The sequence below is a fragment of the Ictidomys tridecemlineatus genome, chromosome 1 (genome assembly GCF_052094955.1).
Source record: "Ictidomys tridecemlineatus isolate mIctTri1 chromosome 1, mIctTri1.hap1, whole genome shotgun sequence".
Classification (NCBI taxonomy): Eukaryota; Metazoa; Chordata; class Mammalia; order Rodentia; family Sciuridae; genus Ictidomys; species Ictidomys tridecemlineatus.
The window spans coordinates 76949670-76968997 of record NC_135477.1 but is presented as its reverse complement, the minus strand read 5'-3'; the positions used below and the strand labels follow the sequence as shown (position 1 = coordinate 76968997).

Below are 19328 nucleotides of genomic sequence, written 5' to 3'. Positions count from 1 at the left end.
TTGCCCTTTTATTAGTTGAGTTATTTGTTTTCTTTTTTTTGGTGGTGTTTACTTCTTTATATATTCTAGATATTAATCCTCTGCCAGAAGAGTAGCTAGCAAAGATTTTTTTCTCCCATTTTGTAAGTTCTGTTGTTACATTACTAATTGTTTCTTTGCAGTGTAAAACTTTAAGTTGACGTCATACCATTTATTAATTCCTGGCGTTATTTCCTGAGCTTTAGGGATCCTATTGAGGAAGTTGTTGCCTGTGTTTATATGTTGGAGTGTTGAGCCTATGTTTTTTTCTGGGAGTTGCAAAGTTTCTGGTTTAATTCCTAGGTCTTTGATCCTTTTCTGAGTTGACTTTTGTGCAGGGTGAAGAAAGAGCTGTAGTTTCATTTTTACATATGGATACCCAGTATTCCCAGAACCATTTGTTAAAAAAGCTTTCTTTTCTCCACTGTGTGCTTTTGGTGCCCCTTTCAAGGATCATATATCTGTGTCCAAGTGGGTTTGTCACTGTGTCTTCTATTTTGCTCCATTGGTGCATGTATCCCCCCACCCCCATGTACTAAAATTCTGTGAGATAATTTGAAGTCAGGTATTGTGATGCTTCCAGCATTGCTTTTTTGGCTTAGAATTGCTTTGGCTATTTTGGACTTTTATTTTTCTAAAAAAATTTTAGGATCATGTTTTTCTAGTTCTGTGAAGAATTTTATTGGTATTTTGATGGGGATTGCATTAAAACTGTATGTTGCTTTTGGTAGTGTGATCGTTTTTTTTTTTTTTTTTTTTTTTTTGTACCAGGGATTGAATTTAGGAGCACTCAACCACTGAGCCACATCCCCAGCTTTATTTTGTATTTTGTTTAGACACAGGGTCTCACTGAGTTGATTAGCGCCTTGCAATTGCTGAGGCTGGCTTTGAACTTGTGATCCTATGGCCTCAGCCTCCCTAGCTGCTGAGTTTACAGGGATGTGCCACCACACCCAACTAGTAGGATCATTTTAACAATATTAATTTTGTCTCTCCATGAACATTGGAGGTCTCCACCTTTTTGTGTCTTTTTCAATTGCTTTCTTCAGCATTCTATAGTTTTCATTGTAGAGGTCTTTCACCTCTTTGGTTAGATTTATTCCTAGGTATTTTTTTGAGGCTATTGTATATGGGATTGTTTTCCTGATTTCTTTCTCATCAGGTTTACTATTGGTGTATAGGAAAAATATTGACTTTTGTTTGTTGATTTTGTAAACTGCTACTTTGCTAATTAAAAGACAAAATGTATTATATGTATTTTTATATGTATTTTTAGTTGTTGATGGGCCTTCATTTTATTCATTTATTTATATGTGGTGCTGATAATCAAACCCAGTGCCTCACACATGCTGGGCAAGCACTCTACCACTGAACTACCACCCTAACCCATATTTTGCTAAATTTATTTATTGAGCTTACACTGATTTGAATGTTGCCCAGTGTATACATGCATCATCATATGGGAACCTCATAAATACATAAAATTTCTGCATTAATTAAGAAAAATTCCAGCTGTTTTCCAACAATATGTAAGGAAATCCTTTATGACCTTCTGAATAATAGGGTTATGTACTCAGACAAGAAGTTGCTAAACTCATAAAACCTAAACTTATAGCCTCTGGTCCAGTGGTCTTGGGTTCTCCATACAAGCACCCTCAACAGATCAACTCAGTGAGAATACTCTGCACAACAAAATGGTTGATTTCCTTGACTATCTTTTGTGAAAAAAGAAATGTTTATGATATCTGATAAAATATCTACCACCCCTCAGGAAATCTGACTCCTTTGGAAGGATGTAGAGAATCCAACCACCTGCCTCCTCCTCCACCATCACCAGGTCCAAGGCACTGCATCTTTTTGCTGAAGGTCATTGCAAAAGCTCCTTACAGCTTCCCCTGTTTATGCCTTTACCCTACTAGTCTGCTCTCAAGGGATCAACTTGAGTGACTACTAACCCTTCAGAGAGCTCACAAACCCTCCTCTGCTCAAAATATTGCAACATCTTCCAATTCACTGAGAGCAAAGGCTGAAATCCTTCCAGTTGTACACAGTCTCTTCTTATCTTTCTAACCTCACACATTTGTGCCCTCCCCTCATTCCAGCCTCATTCCTTGTTATTTTTCTGGGATACCATGCACACACCACATTGGGAACATTCACCCTGCTGCTTACCACTTTCTGGAACACTCCTCCCTGGATATTCTCCTTCAATCCTTTGCTCAAATATAATTTTCTTCATGAGGCCTATATCCATCCTTCTTAACATTGTAGCATATTCCCCCACTCTCATCTCACTGCAGAACTTAGCCACTCTGACACACTATTTGATTTGCTTACTTGTCAACTACGGCTTGTCAACTGCTTTCCCTTACTAGCATGTGAGCTCTAGGAGGTAAGGCATGTTTTGCTAATGGATATGCCCCAAACGCTTAGAATCTGCAACATAGCATGTGCTTAGCACATATCTGTTGGATGTATAAGGAATGAAATGAATCCTCTCTGTCTCTCTGTCTCTGTCTCTCTTTTTTTTTTGGCCACTGGGGATTGACCCAAGGACACTTAACCACTGAGCTATATTTCCAGTCCTTTTTAAATTTTTATTTTGAGACAGGATCTTGTTAATTTGCTTAATTCCTCACTAAGTTTCTGAGGCTGGCCTCAAACTTGTGATCCTCCTCACTCGACCTCCTGGATTTCTGGAATTACAGGTGTGCACTTCCACCTCCAGCAGAAATGAATTCTTGAGATGTTAGTGTGCCTAAGTACTGAAAACTGTGCTAGAAGTATAGGCACTTCTTTTACTAACCCATTTGCTCAAGACACTTGAGTATTGTTTAGCTTAGGATTTGACAAGACCCTAAAGCCCAAGAAGTAAAATCAAGAATCAATAAATGGGATGGAATTGAACTAAAAAGCTTCTTTACAGCTGTGCAAGGTAGTGCACTCCTGTAATCCCAGTGGCTCAGGAGGCTAAGGCAGGAGGATTGCAAGTTCAACGGCAGTCTTAGCAACTTAACAAGGCAGTTAGCAACTCAGGGAGACCCTGTCTCTAAATAAAATATAAAAAAAGGACTGGGGATGTGGCTCAGTGGTTAAGTGCCCCTGGGTTTAATCCCCAGTACAAAAAAAAAAAAAGCTTCTTCACAGTAAAGAAATAATCAATAACATGAAGAAAGATCCTACAGAATGGGAGAAAATCTTTGTCACATGTACCTCAGCTAGAACATTAATCTCCAGGATATACAAGAACTCAAAAAAACTTAACATCAAAAAACCCAAATAACCCAATCAATAAATGGGCTAAGGAACTGAACAGACACTCCATAGAGGAAGAAATACAATCAATCAACAAATATATGAAAAAAATTCAATATTTTTAGCAATTAGAGAAATGCAAATTAAAACTTCAGTGAGATTCCTCTCATTCCAGTCAAAATGGCAATTACCAAGAATACAAACAACAAATTATCAAAAATTCAAGCAATAATAAGTGCTGGCGAGGATGTGGGGGAAAAGATACATTGATTCATTGCTGGTGGGATTGCAAATTTGGGGCAATCACTTTGGAAAGCAGTGTGGAGATGCTTCAGAAAACTTGGTTAATGGAATCACCATTTGTCCCAGTTATCCTACTCCTCGATCTGTACCCAAATGACTTAAAATCAGTACACTTCAGAGATACAGCTACTTCATTGTTTATAGCAGCTCAAATCACAATTGTTAAACTGTGGAAACAGCATAGATGCCCCTCAATAGATGAATGGATAAAGAAACTGTTATATATATATATACACAATGAAATACTACAATGTGTGTGCATATATGCACAATGGAATAGTGTTGGTAAGGATGTGGGGAAAAGGTACACTCATACATTGTTGGTGGGACTGCAAATTGGTGCAATCACTCTGTAAAGCAGTATGGAGATTCCTCAGAAAACTTGGAAGGGAACCACCATTTGATCCACTTCACTCCTCAGTTTATACCCAAAATACTTAAAATCAGCATACTACAGCAACAATGCAAAAAAGTCACATCAATGTTTATAGCAGTTCCAATTACAATAGCCAAGCTATGGAACCAACCTAGGTGCCCTTCAACAGATGAATGGGAAAAAGAAAATGTGGTCTATATACACAAGAGAATATCACTTAGCCATAAAGAAGAATGAAATTGTGGCATTCTCTTGTAAATGGATAGAACTGGAGAATATCATGCTGAGTAAAATAAGCCAGTCCCAAAGAACCAAAGGCCAAATGTCCTCTCTGATATGAGGATGCTAATTCAAAATAAGAAGGTGGATTAGACAAAGGGGAGTGAAGGGAGGGGCAGGAGTATGAGGATAGGAATGATAGTAGAATGAATAGGACATTATTATCCTATGTGTATATATGATTGCACAACTGGTGTAACTCTATATACAACTAGAAGAATGAAGAGTCATACTCCATTTATGTATGATGTGTCAAAATGTATTCTACTGTCATATATTGCTAATTAGAACAAAAAATAAAATAATAAGAAAAAAAAATTTATTGTTTTAACAGGACTCCTGGTTGGAATTCATGAGTCAACTTCTTTAAGTGAGAGACAAAGCTCTCTGAACTTGAGTTTTCCCATCAGAGCAATGACCATCTACTTCTCAGGGTAGTGTTAGAAAGTCATGTATGAAAGCACCCAGCAACACTGTACCTACACTCATCATGAATGTGGTTGTGATTAAATCATCATAAAGACTGTGATGGAAAGACTGGAAAATAACTTTGGCGACTTGATGTGGATGGTTTCAAGAATTGGGTTAGAGAACATGCACAATCATTCCACTCTGAGTTGTTTTATTTCAACTAATTTAGTTTAGCCTGACAACCATGACAAGTGCAATATTTTGGCAAATTTCATTTAATTTGGCACACCAAATGGAAGTAATATTATTTTCTGTATGACAGACCCCATGAGTATATAGTTAGGATGATTGGAACAGAAACCTTTATTGTGCATTTGAATGGTTATTTTTATGATAATATACTCACATTGTGTATATGTTCTGTAAGCTAAGATATAATCAGTAAGTAGTTTATCATTTATAAGTAAAAGATATAAATAACAATGCATGTTTATTCTCCAGAAACATGTGGAAAGACGAACATAAAACATCCAGGCACCACAGGGTCAGGGAGTTTTATAAATGGCAAATATGTTAGAAATTCAACATTCAGAGGAAGGATTGATATGTCTCAGAGGACACTCTTCCTGGCGGTCTGCAATAGCTTCCCTTTGGCTAAATTGTCACATTTGGCATCCACTTTAGGAAAACTAGCAAACTTTTCAGTCTTTTTCAATTAAATGCTGAGATGCCGTCCCTCTCGCCAACCTGACGTTAATTTGCCTCCTGTTGCTGCACCTTCAGTGGTTCCCCATTTCCTTTATGATCGACGCCAAAGAAATTCACGATCTGGCACCAACATACTTAAGACTGTTACTTTCTTTCACATGTGCTTTGTTCTAGTCTTGGCCTCAGTGCGAGCTCAGATTTCTGAGATGGGGGACCACTATGTTTTGGGGCACCAGAGCCAAAAGATCAGGGATATTATGGCAGCAATGCCTTATCTGGGGTTCTGCTCTTAAGTCTTCCCAGACTTCAGTGCAGTGGGGGCTGCAGAGAGAGAAAGTCAATATTATTAGACTACCATGAACCTCCGGGACCCAGCCAAGATTAGAACAGTGCCTTGTAAACAGCAAGGTTCCATGCTTGAACAATGCTTTAGGGTGAGGGAGCCAACTTGAGTGGGTTGGCCTATTTCATCTTCATGATAATTACCCTTGTGGCTAACACACAGCCCGTGAGTCCTCCAATAGTCACTGCTATCTATGGTTTGGATTAGAAATGTCCTCCAAAGGTCCATATGTTAAAGGCTTGGCCCCCAGTCTATGGTGCTATTAGGAGGTGTGGTGGAACATTTAAGAGATTGGGCTTAATGGAAGGAAATCAGGTCACTGGACATGGGTCTTTGAAGGGGAGATTGGGAGATTAGCTTCTTCCCTCTTTTGCTTCCTGGTTGTCATGAGGTGAGTGCTCCTGCCATAATGTATTATGCCACCATGGGTCCAAAGGCAATAGGATCAAGTGGTGGTGGCCTGCAACCTCTGGAGCTGTGGGTCAAAATACAACTTTCCTCCTTTAACCTCTCATGTTCATGAATAGGCAGAATTAATATTGTTAAAATGGCTGCAATATCAAAAGCAATATACAGATTCAATGCAATCTCCATCAAAATATCAATGACATTCTTCTCAGAACTAGCAAAAACAGTTCCCAAATTCAGAATAGCCAAGGCAATCCTAATCCAAAAAAGCAATACTAGAGGCATCACAATACCTGGCTTCAAAATATACTGAGAGCTACAGTAACAAACTTCATGGTACTAGCATAAAAACAGACACATGGACCAATGATACAGAATTGAAGACATAGAGACAGACCCACACATCTATAGTCCTCTGACGCTTGACTAAGTTGCCAAAAACATACACTGGAGAAAAGACAGCCTTTTAAAAAAATGGTGCTGGGAAACTGGATATCCATATGCAGAAGAATGAAAATAGACCTTTATTTCTCATCCTGGACAAAAGGCAACTCAAAATGGATCAAATACCTAAGAATTAGACCAGAAACTATGCAAGGCCTAGAAGAAAATGTAGAGTCAACATTCCAAAATATAAGCACAGGGAACAACTTCCTCAAGAGGACCCCTCAGCTCAGGAAATAATGTTAAGAATTTATAAAATGGGATAGCATCAATTTAAAACTTATGTACAACAAAGGAAACAATCAGGAATGTGAAGAGAGAACCTGCAGAATGAGAGAAAATCTTTGAGAGCTACATTTCTAACAGAGGATTAATATCTAGAATATATGAAGAACCCCAAAAAGTTAACACCAAAAAATCATATAACCCAATTAATAAATGTCAAATTAACTAAACAGGCCCTTTTCAAGAGAAAAAAATACAAATAGATATCAAACATATGAAAAAATGTTCAATATCATTGGTAATTAGGGAAATGCAAATTAAAACTACACTAAGATCTCATCTCATCCCAGTTAGAAAGTCAGTCATCAAGAATGCAAATAACAAATGCTGGAGAGGATGTGGAATAAAAGGAATATTTTTCTATTGGTGATGATTGTAAATTTGTACAACCATGGAGGGAACCAGTATGAAGTTTTCTCAAAAGACTAGGCATAGGACCACCATAAGACCCAGCTATATGACTTCTTAGTATTTACCCTGAAGAATTAAAGTCATCACACTACAGAGATACATGCCTACCTATTTTTAGAGCAGCACAATTCACAGTAGCCAAACTATGGAACCAGCCTAGGTGTCCATCAACAGATGAATGAATAAAGAAAATGTGATACACACACACACACACACACACACACACATACACACACACAATGGAATTTATTCAGTCAGTCATAAAGACAAATGAAAGTGTCGTTTGTAGGGAAGTGAAACTAGAGACTGTTTTGTTAAATGAAATAAGCTACTCAGAAGGTCAAGATTCATATGTTTTCTCTCCTATGTGGAGCATAGAAAAAAGAAAAAGAAGAAAGGTGAGGGTTGAGGATCTCATGAGAATCAAAGGGAGATAAGTAGAGGAAAGGGACCAAAGGGTGAGAGGTGGGATATGCTGGGGAGTGATACTGGCCAAATCATATTATTATTTGTGTATTGTGTGCATGTACAAATATGTAACAAAAATCCCATCAGTATATACAAGGAAAAAAAAAGGTGTATAGTATGTGGGGGTCTCATGAGGCTCAAAGGGAGATCAGCAAGAGGAAAGGGAGCAAGGAGTGGGAAGAGGGGAGGAAGGGGGGAAAGTGCTGGGGAGTGATATTGGTCAAATTATATTGTTATATTGTGTGCATGTATGAATATGTAACAACAAATCCCATCATGATGTACAACTATTAGGACCAATAAAAATGTGAAAAGAAATGTAAACCGAGCCAACAAACAAACAACACTCCCCCCCCAAAACAAAAACAAAAACAAAACAAACCTTTCCTCCTTTTTAGGTTGATTCTCTCAGAGTAATGGAAAGCTGACTAACACTAAAAAGTCATCATTTTTTAGGGAACGGACAATATCTATCATTTAAACTGTTTCAGAGTACAGAATAACAAGGAAACAGGCAGTGCATCTCGATAGAGACCATTTATACAAGCAATGCAAGGATAGTTCAGCAAAAGGAAATCTGTGAAAATTATTCACCATGTAACTAAATGGAAATAAAATAACTGAGTGATCTGAATGGATGCCAGGAAACACGTTTGAGAAATTGTAAAACTCTTCTCCAAGGCCACCCTTGAGGGCAGTGCTTGGCAAGGTAAACAGATGCCACTAAACAGATGTGACAGTGGCCTTTCATTGTTCCCAAGATAAATACTTGCATGTTTAAAATAATGTTTTCTCCAACTTCTGATTCTCTGAAAGACTCTGCCTGAGTCAGTTAATAAATAGCTAACTCTATCAGCTTCTTCTTCTTTTTTATTTTTTGTCTTGGGGGTATGTGTATATATGGTAAAAAATATATACAGAATTTTAAAAAAATAAATGTTTAGGGTCCATAGGGATTTTCATTCCAGGGTAGAAGTGGAGGTTCTTGAGATTCCAAGAAGCATGTGCATAATGCTGATTGTTCAGAGCCTCAGGTAAAGTTAGGAGAGCTCTCATTCCAAGTGGAAGAATGTGAGCAAGCCCCAAACCATACAACACAAATGGTCAAGCCTTGACCTTTCTCATGATATGGAGTAACTGGAGGATTCATGCAAATGGTGTTTTAATCATAGCGTAAGTTATTAATTTGAACCAGACAAAATGCTCTTTGGAATTCTTTATTCTGTGAAGGGGTTTTTATAAACTTCCATGATATTTCACCTAATTCTCCTTTGTTTACTTTCATTGAAACATTGTAATATTTTATAATTTAGACTTTTTCACCTTTGGAAATAGACCAGACTTGGAAAAAAAATGTTTTGTCAGGATTTTGGATGAATTTAGTAAGCTTTGTAATTTATGAAATCAGGACTGTGGATTTGAGGAAGTAGGATGGATGAGGCATGATTCAGCCTGGGTCAGCAATGGGACTCTGGACCCAGTCTTTGTCTCAGCGAGTCCATGCCTTCTGGGCCACATCTCCATCTTGAGGCTGCTGGAACCATCCACATGGATTTTCATGGCACCCAACACAGAAATACTTGGCTGAAAAGGATCAAATGAGAAACCAGTTACTCACTTCAGACTTTTACTTAGATCAGCAAGTGGTTCTGGCAGAATAACTCAGTGACTACTCTGTGGGCAGCACTGGCTCACTTGAACATGTGGCAAATTTATCCCAAAGTGTGTGTGTGTGTGTGTGTGTGTGTGTGTGTGTGTAGCAGACAGAGTGGATTAACTGTGCAGCCATTGCATTCTGGAAAACCCACTTGGGGAGACTGCAGATGGAGTGGTGCAGCATTTATTGTCACCTACATTCTCTTGAAATTCTCCTGTTTTCTATGGTCTACTATTTGGGATGAAGCTGAAGAGACCATCCCAGTTTTTGCTGTGGAAACTGATCTGCTTCCTGGGATCAGCGCAGTCTTCCTGGAAGGAAGTACAGAAATAGTGGAACCTCTTGCTAGGTGAGAATGAGGAAGCGTTAAGTCTGATCTTTTTTTTTTTTTTTTTTTTTTTAAGATATACATGACCGTAGAGTGTACTTTGACACATTATACATACATGGAGTTCAACTTCCCACCCCTGTGGTTGTACATGATGTGGAGTTACGCTGGTCGTGAATTCATATATAAACGGAGGGAAGTTACGTTCCATTCCTTCTTTCCTGTTCCTGTCTCCCCTTCCCTTCATTTATCTAAGCCAATGAATGTCTATTCTAAAAGGAAACCAAATTTCAGTCATGAGGAGATGGAACTAACAGAGCAGAAAGAAGGGAAGGTAGAACTCCATGATATGGAAGAGCTCCTTGGTCACTGCTTCCCAAGTGATCTTAACTCTTGGAATTCCAGCTAAGTGTTTAATTTTTTTTTTTTTAAAGATAGGCTGAGCTGGGCTTTTTCTTACATGTACTGAAAAGATCTTGAGTAGTACAAAGTGGGAATTGTCTTTGTAATTTTCTGAGTGAAGGTTTCTTTTACTTTCCTCTCTATGAGTGCCTACTCACTTATGGAGTTGGACTTACAAATCTCTCAAACTGTTTCTTCTTTAGAAGACAGAATTCTCTTCTTTCTTTCTGTCTCTGTCTTACACACACACACACACACACACACACACACACACACACACACTCTCTCACTTAATTTTTGGTGCTGAGTATTGAACCCAGGCCTTCCATATATTGAGCTCATTCTTTAGTTCTGAGCTATACTCACCACAGCCTTTCTTTTTAATATTGTTTTTTAAGCCTTGGGGCCAGGTACTTGTAATATAGTAGTAATAATAGTAATAACCAATATTTATTGTAAATTTACTATGTTGTGGGCACTCTCCTAAGCATTCTTTTAAAATAATTTAAAAATTTTTTTTATTTTGGTACTGGGGATTAAACCCAGAGATGCTTTACCACTTAACTACATCTCTAGTCCTTTTCATTTATTTGTTTATTTATTTATTTTTTTTGGAGATAGGGTTTTCTATGCTGCTGAGGCTGGTCTCAAACTTATGATCCTTCTTCCTCAGCCTCCTGAGTCACTTGGATTACGGGCGCATGCCATGGTGCCTGGCTCCTAAGCATTTTATGTGTATTTTGTAATCAATAATAACACTTTGAGGCCACTGTTCCCCAGCTTTAAAGAAGATGATGACTAAGGTAGAATGAGATGCTGAGGTTACACCATTACTGACACAAGGGGACCCAGGCAGTCCTAGGAGGTTGGTCTCAGGGACTGTGCACTTCAGTCTTCCTGTGGCCTCTCCAAGCTAAGCAGAGAGGGAAGCTTTATGGGGAAGATTCAAAATTAACATTTCATTTCTTCTTCACAATTTAATTATGGTTAATTACTCTCTGTACCCCTCAAGCACTAGTCTGAGACAGTCTGAACCAAGGACTGATATTATTCAGATCTTTTATATCTTTATTTTCATGTACTTAGTTTGTTAAACATGTATATTAAAATGGGGTACATGAAAACATTCCGGGGTGCTCATTTGTTCTATTTTGTCCTTGTAATTCTTAAAGACATTCTTTTTTATTTTTGATGGGGGGAGGGCGAGGGCATACTGGGGATTGAACTCAGGGGCACTCAACCACTGAGCCACCTCTCCAGCCCTATGTTGTATTTTATTCAGAGACAGGGTCTCACTGAGTTGCTTAGCACCTTTTGCTGAGGCTGGCTTTGAACTCAGGATCCTCCTGCCTCAGCCTCCCAAGCTGCTGGGATTACAGGTGTGTACCACCAAGCCCAGTCTTAAGGAGTCATTTTATGTGTTGGCCTGCTATGTTATTTGGGTCTGAAATGATAGTGAGGGTTATGCATTTTCTTTGCTTGTGCCTCCAGTCATGATAATATTTTTGTTTCTTTGCATATCTTTCCTCTCTCCCTCTAGACTTCTACATTGTGTGTATGTTAGGAATTAAAGAAAACCTAGTGAAGGTCCTTTTTTACTTTAAAATTCATTGGTTCTTTTTAGTTATACATTGTGGGAGGCTGACATAGCACGTGACCAGCATTTCCTTCCCCTCCTGGTCAGCTGAGGAACCGTCAGTCACCCCGTGATCTGGTTGTTTAAATAACAGAAGACGGAAGCCCCAATCTTGAAAGTAGAGATAACGCAAATGTGTCTTTGTGCATGGGCATGCCTTCCTACATCCCCAGGGATCGAGCTACGCTCACCTGTTCCTTGGTGATATTACCCCTTGCCCAGTTTGGGATAGAATGTTCCATGGAAACACCCTTTGTGTGTCCCCTTATCTTACTCTGCCCTTGGGTGTGGCCTTCCTAGATGTCAGTCAACCTGCTGACAGCAGACATCATAAAGCTAGACTCAGCCTCTTGAAACCTGACCCCCTGCCTCATTTCAATGGCTTCTCCTCAATAAAAGGGGTCAGCATGAGCGCTCTCTCTCTCTCTCTCTCTCTCTCTCTCTCTCTCTCTCTCTCTCTCTCTCTCTCCCCCCGGACCCTTAAGGTCAGAGGAGCCATCACAGGACCCCCAAAGAAAAAGGTATCTCTGTCTCTTGTGCGGTTGTTTCGCGCAGCCCAATTCCCTTGGAGTGACCCCTGAGTGTTTTAGTCATGTCCATCACGACAATATGTAGCAGCAGAATCCATTCTGGTATAATTATACCAACATGGAATATACCTTATTTTAGAGTCCCATTCTTATGGGTGTACGTGGTGCTGGGATTCACTGTGTTGGTTTCATATGTCCATGGGAAAATGATGCCAGATTCCTTCCACTGGCTTCCCTTTGCTTATCCCCCTCCATTCCTGACATTTCCCATGGTCTAATCTACTGCATTTCTATTCTTCCCCTCACCCCACCCCCTTATTGTGGGTTAGCTTCTGTATATTAGAGAATAGATTCTTAATTGTATCTTTCCAGATACCTTCCCTAACCTGACTTGGGGGCCATGAGCAAAAGGCACAACTTGGCTTCTTTAGAAGATTACTTATTCCTCATCTATTCCTTATTTGCCAGCAATAAACAAATAAAAGCAAAAGGCGAGAGCAAAACCTGAGGAGCCAGCAGAGAGGATAGTAATGTGACTGTTTTGGGGGAGCTCCCAGGGAAAGAAGCAGCCAGAGTGACCCTGGGAACCTAAGTGGGGTGGTCCACTCTGGGTGCCTGGTAGGACACATTGATCTGCTCCACTGGGTGCAGTCGAGGCACGGAGAGCTTTCTGACAGGGCCTTCCTTTGGAATCCGAGCTTACTGTGGGGCTGCAGGCTCTGGCCCCCCACTCACCATGTCCTCCGTCCTCTGCCCATCACAGTTTCTGTCTACCAGTGACCACTTGCTGCCGCGATCCCGCCTGGGGGCCCACATCGCCCCCCCCACCCCTAGTGAATCTTGTTCCCCATCTGCCACATTCTCCATCCCTGTGCGTGCTGCCTGCTCTCCAGCCAGGTTCAGGTGCATCCATGTCCCTCACCTGCCGAGCTGTGCCTCCGCCGGCTTCTTGGCCTGCCGCCAGGTGTTCTGTCTGCCTCTATATGCCCATCCAGGGTGCCCTCCACACCTCTGTCCACCCTTTGCCTACCTTGTTCTCTACTGGCTACTTTTTTTTACACAAACATATCCTGCTTACAAATGTATTTTGACTCTTGGGACGGTGGTCTACAGTTCAGATTCACGATAAGCACACTTTTTCAGCTTTTTTTTTTTTTTTCTGATTTAAAGAAACAGAACAGTCTGGTGAATAGAAAGGAAGGTAAAGGGATGTTTTTGGGAAAATTGGTTCTCTCTCACAGTTCAGCACTGCTGACAAGACCTCTCTGCTTTCTTTTGTTTTCATTTGTTTTTCCTTTGGCTTATGAGTTTTCTGAGACACCATGTTCCCTAACATGATGAACAGAAAAGAAGGAGAGGAGGCAAGGCAGGGGAGGAAAAGGGTAGATGGAGAGGGGAGAGAGGAACAGAAGAGGGGTAACCCTCACCTCTTATAAGGAAGGAATCCACTCCCACAATAATGAACCCATACCCATAGTAAAAATCTGCCCTCATAACTATCTCTAAAAGTTCTCACCTCTTAATACTGTTACAAAAGAAATTAAATTTCCCGCTTACAAGTGGACTCAATTCCCCCCTTTTTTTTTTTTTTGGCAAAAGTAGTTTTGATTCTTTGGTTCAACATGATTTTTTCTGGTGCATTAAAACATGATCTTTTAAAGTGGCTGTTTTGTTTAAAGCCATAGTAACATAAGTGAATCACTGATGGGAGTAGCCATTTCATAGAACTTTAAAAAACACTGAGCCAAATCTTTTCGATGTAGCAATTCACAACACTAGGATTCAATCCTCTTTAGAAAATGTTTTAATTGCTGAAAAATGAAACTTGGGGAGGTAGTCTTGAGACGTTTGGCTGGTGTCCGTCGGCCTGCTGTTAAGTGCTGGCATGGCTGTGGGAGCTCTGGTAACCAGGAAACACTGGCAATTAGGGCAGGCTGACTTGGTCGGGGGACTCCTGCAGGGTCCCACATTTCTGTGCTTCTGTTCCTGTATGCTTGTGGGGACGTGGTAGGACTCACTGTGTTCAGCTCCTCAGAGTGAGGGGGTGAGGAACAGGAGAGGGCTTCCTCTGTCACTTCCTGCTGTGGTTTGAAATGCTTTTCCCTTTCAAAACTCATGTTGAGATTTAATTTCTTCTATAACAGTATTAAGAGGTGAGAATTTTAGAGATAGTTATGAGGGCGGATTTTTATTATGGATATGGGTTCATTATTGTGGGAGTGGGTTCCTTCCTTATAAGAGGTGAGGGTTACCTCTCTTCTGTCCCTTTCTCTTCTCTCATCTTATCTTTTTTTCTCCCCATGCCTTGCCTTCTCTCCTTCTTTTTTGTACTTTCATCTTAGACCATGGGATGCCTCAACAAAAAGGCATTCACTACATGCCACAGACTTACTCCTGGATTTCCCAGCCTTCAAAATCACAAAGAAATAAGTTTTTGTTCTTTATAAATTACTCAGTCTCAGGCATTTTATTATAGTAATACTGAACAGACCAAGACTCTTCCCTGGCACATCATGACCTTTATACAGCTACTCAGCCTCCTATTCAGAATTTCTTCCATACGGGTGTTTACTCCATCCAGAAGAAGTTGGTTGATACTTGATTCAAAATTTTTTTTTTTAAATTAAAAAACAGTAAGTGTAACTTTTTTGGGGTGGCTGCATAGTTCTATGAGTTTTAATGTATGTAAGCCTGCAACCATAATCACAAACACTGTTATCAAGCTCCCTGGTGCTGTGTTCTCTTTCTCTCTCTTTCTTTTCACTTTACTTTTTATTCACCTTCCTGCTTCTTGACCTTCAGGGAAGTTCACTAAGGAAATGGGAGCATATATTAATCACAGTGCAACTTTATACATTTTTCTGCAATACACAAAACTGACATTATAATAAGTGCCCCCTCAAAGATTAAAAAAAATGCTGGAAGTAATACAGCCAAGATTTTGGTTCTCATCTGACTATACATGTTGCATTTTTCCTATTGACATTTTTCTGCCAGCATATGGTCCTGGAAATCTAATTTTCAGCTGTTTAGTAATTAATCACCAGTTAGTTATATAGTAACTCAAGATAGATGTTCAAACATAGTGTTTCCCCCAAACACTTAAAAATCTGGAAAAAAATACAGTAAAGTTGAAAAAAAAACTCTTGAGGGTCTGAAGGAGTAAAATTATAAAAGTCAAAGGACAAATTGGAGGGTTTGATGTGTTTGGCCAGAGAGCCCCAAGCAAGTCTCCCTTTTAGTCATACACTCAAAAGTCCTTTACTGATTAATTGAAGTGATGCATATGTTTGGAGAAAAGGGAGACAAAATAAATTCTGAGTTATCTGTTAATGTCACATGCAGCTTTTAATCTTGACACTACAGAAATGCTTTCCAAAATATTTTAACAACTCAGTTAATAGCAGAGGGGATTAATTAATTTGTTTGTTTGTTGGAAAGTGTATTCTATTTTGAATTAAGTTTTGTGTGGAAAACCCGAACTACTCTGAACTTCAGCTCATGTCTGTCTTTTGAAAATTGTCCATAAAGGTCACTAGTGAAAAGACTTGAACTTATTTTTGTTTATTCTTTTTTTCAAGGAATATTTAATAAGACAGATAAAGTGTTTATCTAACATGTAATTTATGTCACTGTAAGTAAAACGAATGATCCTGTTCACTGGGTAAAAAGGACCTGCTTTATGCATGTCTACGCAGTGCAATTAAAAATATTGTAATTATAATTTCACACTATGATTTCAATATGTGCCCAATCTTTTTTTTTTTTTTTTCCATAGGGAAGAGGGAAGAAGAAAATTCCTTGAACCACCATTTGAGGCTTGGAGGCAAATCCACAGCTCTATCCCTCAGGATCATTTCATAGTCTTCAAGATCCAGATGACACAGGGAGGCTTTTAAAGAGGACATGCCAGCTCTCACGATCTCATGAGAGTGTTGGTGGTAATCTCGGTGCAGGAACCAAGAAGCTGTTTCTTCACACAACAGTCATCCCACACGCCCAATTCTGCTGCCACCGCTGGCTCACCAGTGTTCAAGTCCATGCCTACGAGGTGACCTGATGTTAAATGTTCTGCTTGAATATTAACGAATGTTTCTTGAAGGTCAAAACCAGAATTCTGAGCAAGAACTTTGGAAATAATGAGCAATGCATCAGCAAATGCCTGGACTCCAAGTTGGGCCCTGCCCTTTACACTGGGCTTGAATTTCATCAGGGCTTCTGCCATGGCCTCTTCCACTGCACCGACACCTGGAGCCACACAGCTGCCCTCAAGGCTCTTGTATTGCACCTTTGATTTGAGTGAGTGTGTGCTTATTTGGTCCTTTGGCCAATAATTTGTCAGAATAGAGATTGCTACATTTCTCAATAAAGGTGAACGTCTTGTTTTCCACTCATAGACAAGTCCTGCATGTCCCGAGCAGTCAGGAGTTAGGTCATCAAGAGAATTCAGAGCTACCCCCACTGCAAGCAAGAGTCAGCCTCTCTCTATTTCTCCATTTAGTATGAGCAGAGCTACTATGCCTTCTTTTGCAAGAGCATCTGAAGAAAAAGGGTCAATTTCCTTTTGATTAGTGACAACAAAGCCTTTATCTGAATCACCACAGCCCTTCTTTTTCAATTCTACTATTTTTTTCACTCTATCTTCAATAAATTTTCTTTCAGCTTTTGCTAGTTTCTCTCTCTCTTCCATACTCTTGTAAAAAAAAAAAAGAAAGTCAGAATTCACTTCTGTTTTTTTCATACTGCAGTGACACATTGCACGTGAGAATGTATGCATTCTCCCACTCTTCTTCATGTCAGGGTGGTGGGCCCCTGGTCCAAAATGAGCCCTCTGATTAAGCTTGTGTCAGTTTCAGATTTATGTTTCAACTCCATGATCTCAACCATGAATAGGTTCATAGCTTATTTTATTTTATTTTATTTTATTTTTAATGGCCAAAATTGAGTTCACTATGGCCTCTGTTAGGATATCTGCAAGTTCAGCATGAACTTTCAGAGATGTTCTGGCTACCTCTATAAAGTGTCTCCCTGTCTATTTCTCTGCTTACTTTGATTTGCTCTCCAAACTGAAGGGCCTTTTTCTTTGCAGCTTCAAAACCTTCAGTGATTATTCTAGGAGGAAGAACCTCAGAAATGTTGAGATCTGCCTGTTTGAGCAGCTCTCGGATGACGAGGACGTTGGAAGTAGTGCCATCGCCAGCCATGTCAACCTGGACTATAGGGACATCAGCGAGGTTGTTGGGTTTGAAATTTGCATTTTGTGCGGCAGCACATTGCCATTCTTAGTGAGCTTGATGTCCCCAGTGCCTGACACTAGCATCTTCGTGTGCCCTTGGACCCCAGGATGGTCTGTAGCACGTCCCGTAGCCCTTATGCACTGATGTTCACTGCCAGCACTGCCTGCACGTGGGCCACCTTGGTCTTGGGGTTCAGTGTCTTTATGGCCACCATAGCTGCCCTGAGAAAGGAAGATAGGCACGCACAGAACCCCTAGCCAGGAGCAAGTGGCCGGGCAGCTCTTTGAAAGAAAAAGCTGAAAAAAATCCTTTGTTTATTCTTTAGTTTATTTTTTCTTTGTTCTTTTTAGATACATATGACAATAGAGTGTATTTTGACATATTATACATACGTGGAGTATAACTATTCTAATTAGATCCCATTCTTGTGGTGTATGTGATGTGGTTTCACTGGTTGTGTATTCATATATGAACATAGGAAAGTTATGTCTGAGTCATCCTACTGTCTTTCCAAATCCCATCCCTCCTCCCTTCCCTTCATTCCCCTTTGTCTAATTCAATGAACTTCTACTCCCTCCACCCCTTATTGTGTGTTAGCATCCACATATTAGACAGAATATTCAGCCTTTGGTTTTTAGGGACTGGCTTATTTCACTTAGCATGATAGTCTCCAGTTCCATCTATTTAGCAGAAAATGCCATAATTCCATTTTTCTTTAAGGCTGAATAATATTCCGTTGTGTATGCATAGCACATTTTCTTTATCCATTCATCTGTTTAAGGGCATCTTGGTTAGTTCCATAGCTTAGCTATTGTGAATTGAGCTGCTATAAACATTGGTATGGCTGTGTCACTGTAGTATGCTGATTTTAAATCCTTTGGGTATAACTGATGAGTGGAATAACTGGGTCAAATGTTGCTTCCATTCCAAGATTTTTGAGGAATCTCTGTACTGCTTTCCAGAGTGGTTGCACCAATTTGCAATCTCACAATGGTGCTGCTTTTTTATAGTCATACCATCCCATGACCCTCAGTCCTTGGCACCTACTAAATTGTTCTCTATCATTATAGTCTAGTCTTTTCAAGAACGTTGTATAAGTGAAATCACAGTGTATGTGGTCATTGAGATTGGCTTCTTTTACTCAGTGTCCTACCTCTGAGTTTCAATTAACTTATTGTATCAGTAATTTGTGTCTTTTTATTGCTAAATACTAGTCCATTGTATGGATGTTCCACAGTGTGTTTATCCTTCATGAATTAAAGGACACTGGATTATTTTCAGTTGTTGATTATGAATAAAGCTGCTATAAACACTCAATATAGATCAAGTTATTTTTTTGTGGTTTTTATTGGTGTGTTATAATTATACACAATGTATAATTATATGTTGTAAGATGATTCATTGTGACCTAGTTATACATGTATATAACATAATTTGATCAATCTCGTTTCCCAGAACTTCCCCATTTTCTCTCTCCTTTCTCACTCTGGTCCTCTTCTTTTACTCTGCTGATTGGTCTCCCATGTAGTATTATTTTAAAAAATTAGGCCAATTTGTCTTTAAGAAGCTCCTTTTTCAGAGGTTCCTATTTGAGTATTACTGTTCCTTGCGGATGTTTTAACACAGGGGTGAAAATTCTTTGACACTTCTCCCATTGAGAGGTAGCATCTATCTTTCTTCCCCTTGAATCTGTGTGGGCTGCTTTGGGCAATAACATATATCAGAAGTGATGCTATGTGTCTCTGAGACTAGGTCATCAAAAGTCATGAAGTTTCTGCTTTATTTGCCAGAACACCAACTCTTAGAATCCCGAGCTGTCATTTGAGAAG

General features: G+C 39.6%; 1 pseudogene; it reads right to left on the bottom strand.

The window, feature by feature from the left end:
- LOC101973748 (T-complex protein 1 subunit zeta pseudogene) overlaps positions 1-17713 on the bottom strand; it is a 53486-nt pseudogene extending 35773 nt beyond the window's left edge.
- Positions 17714-19328: the final 1615 nt, after the last annotated feature.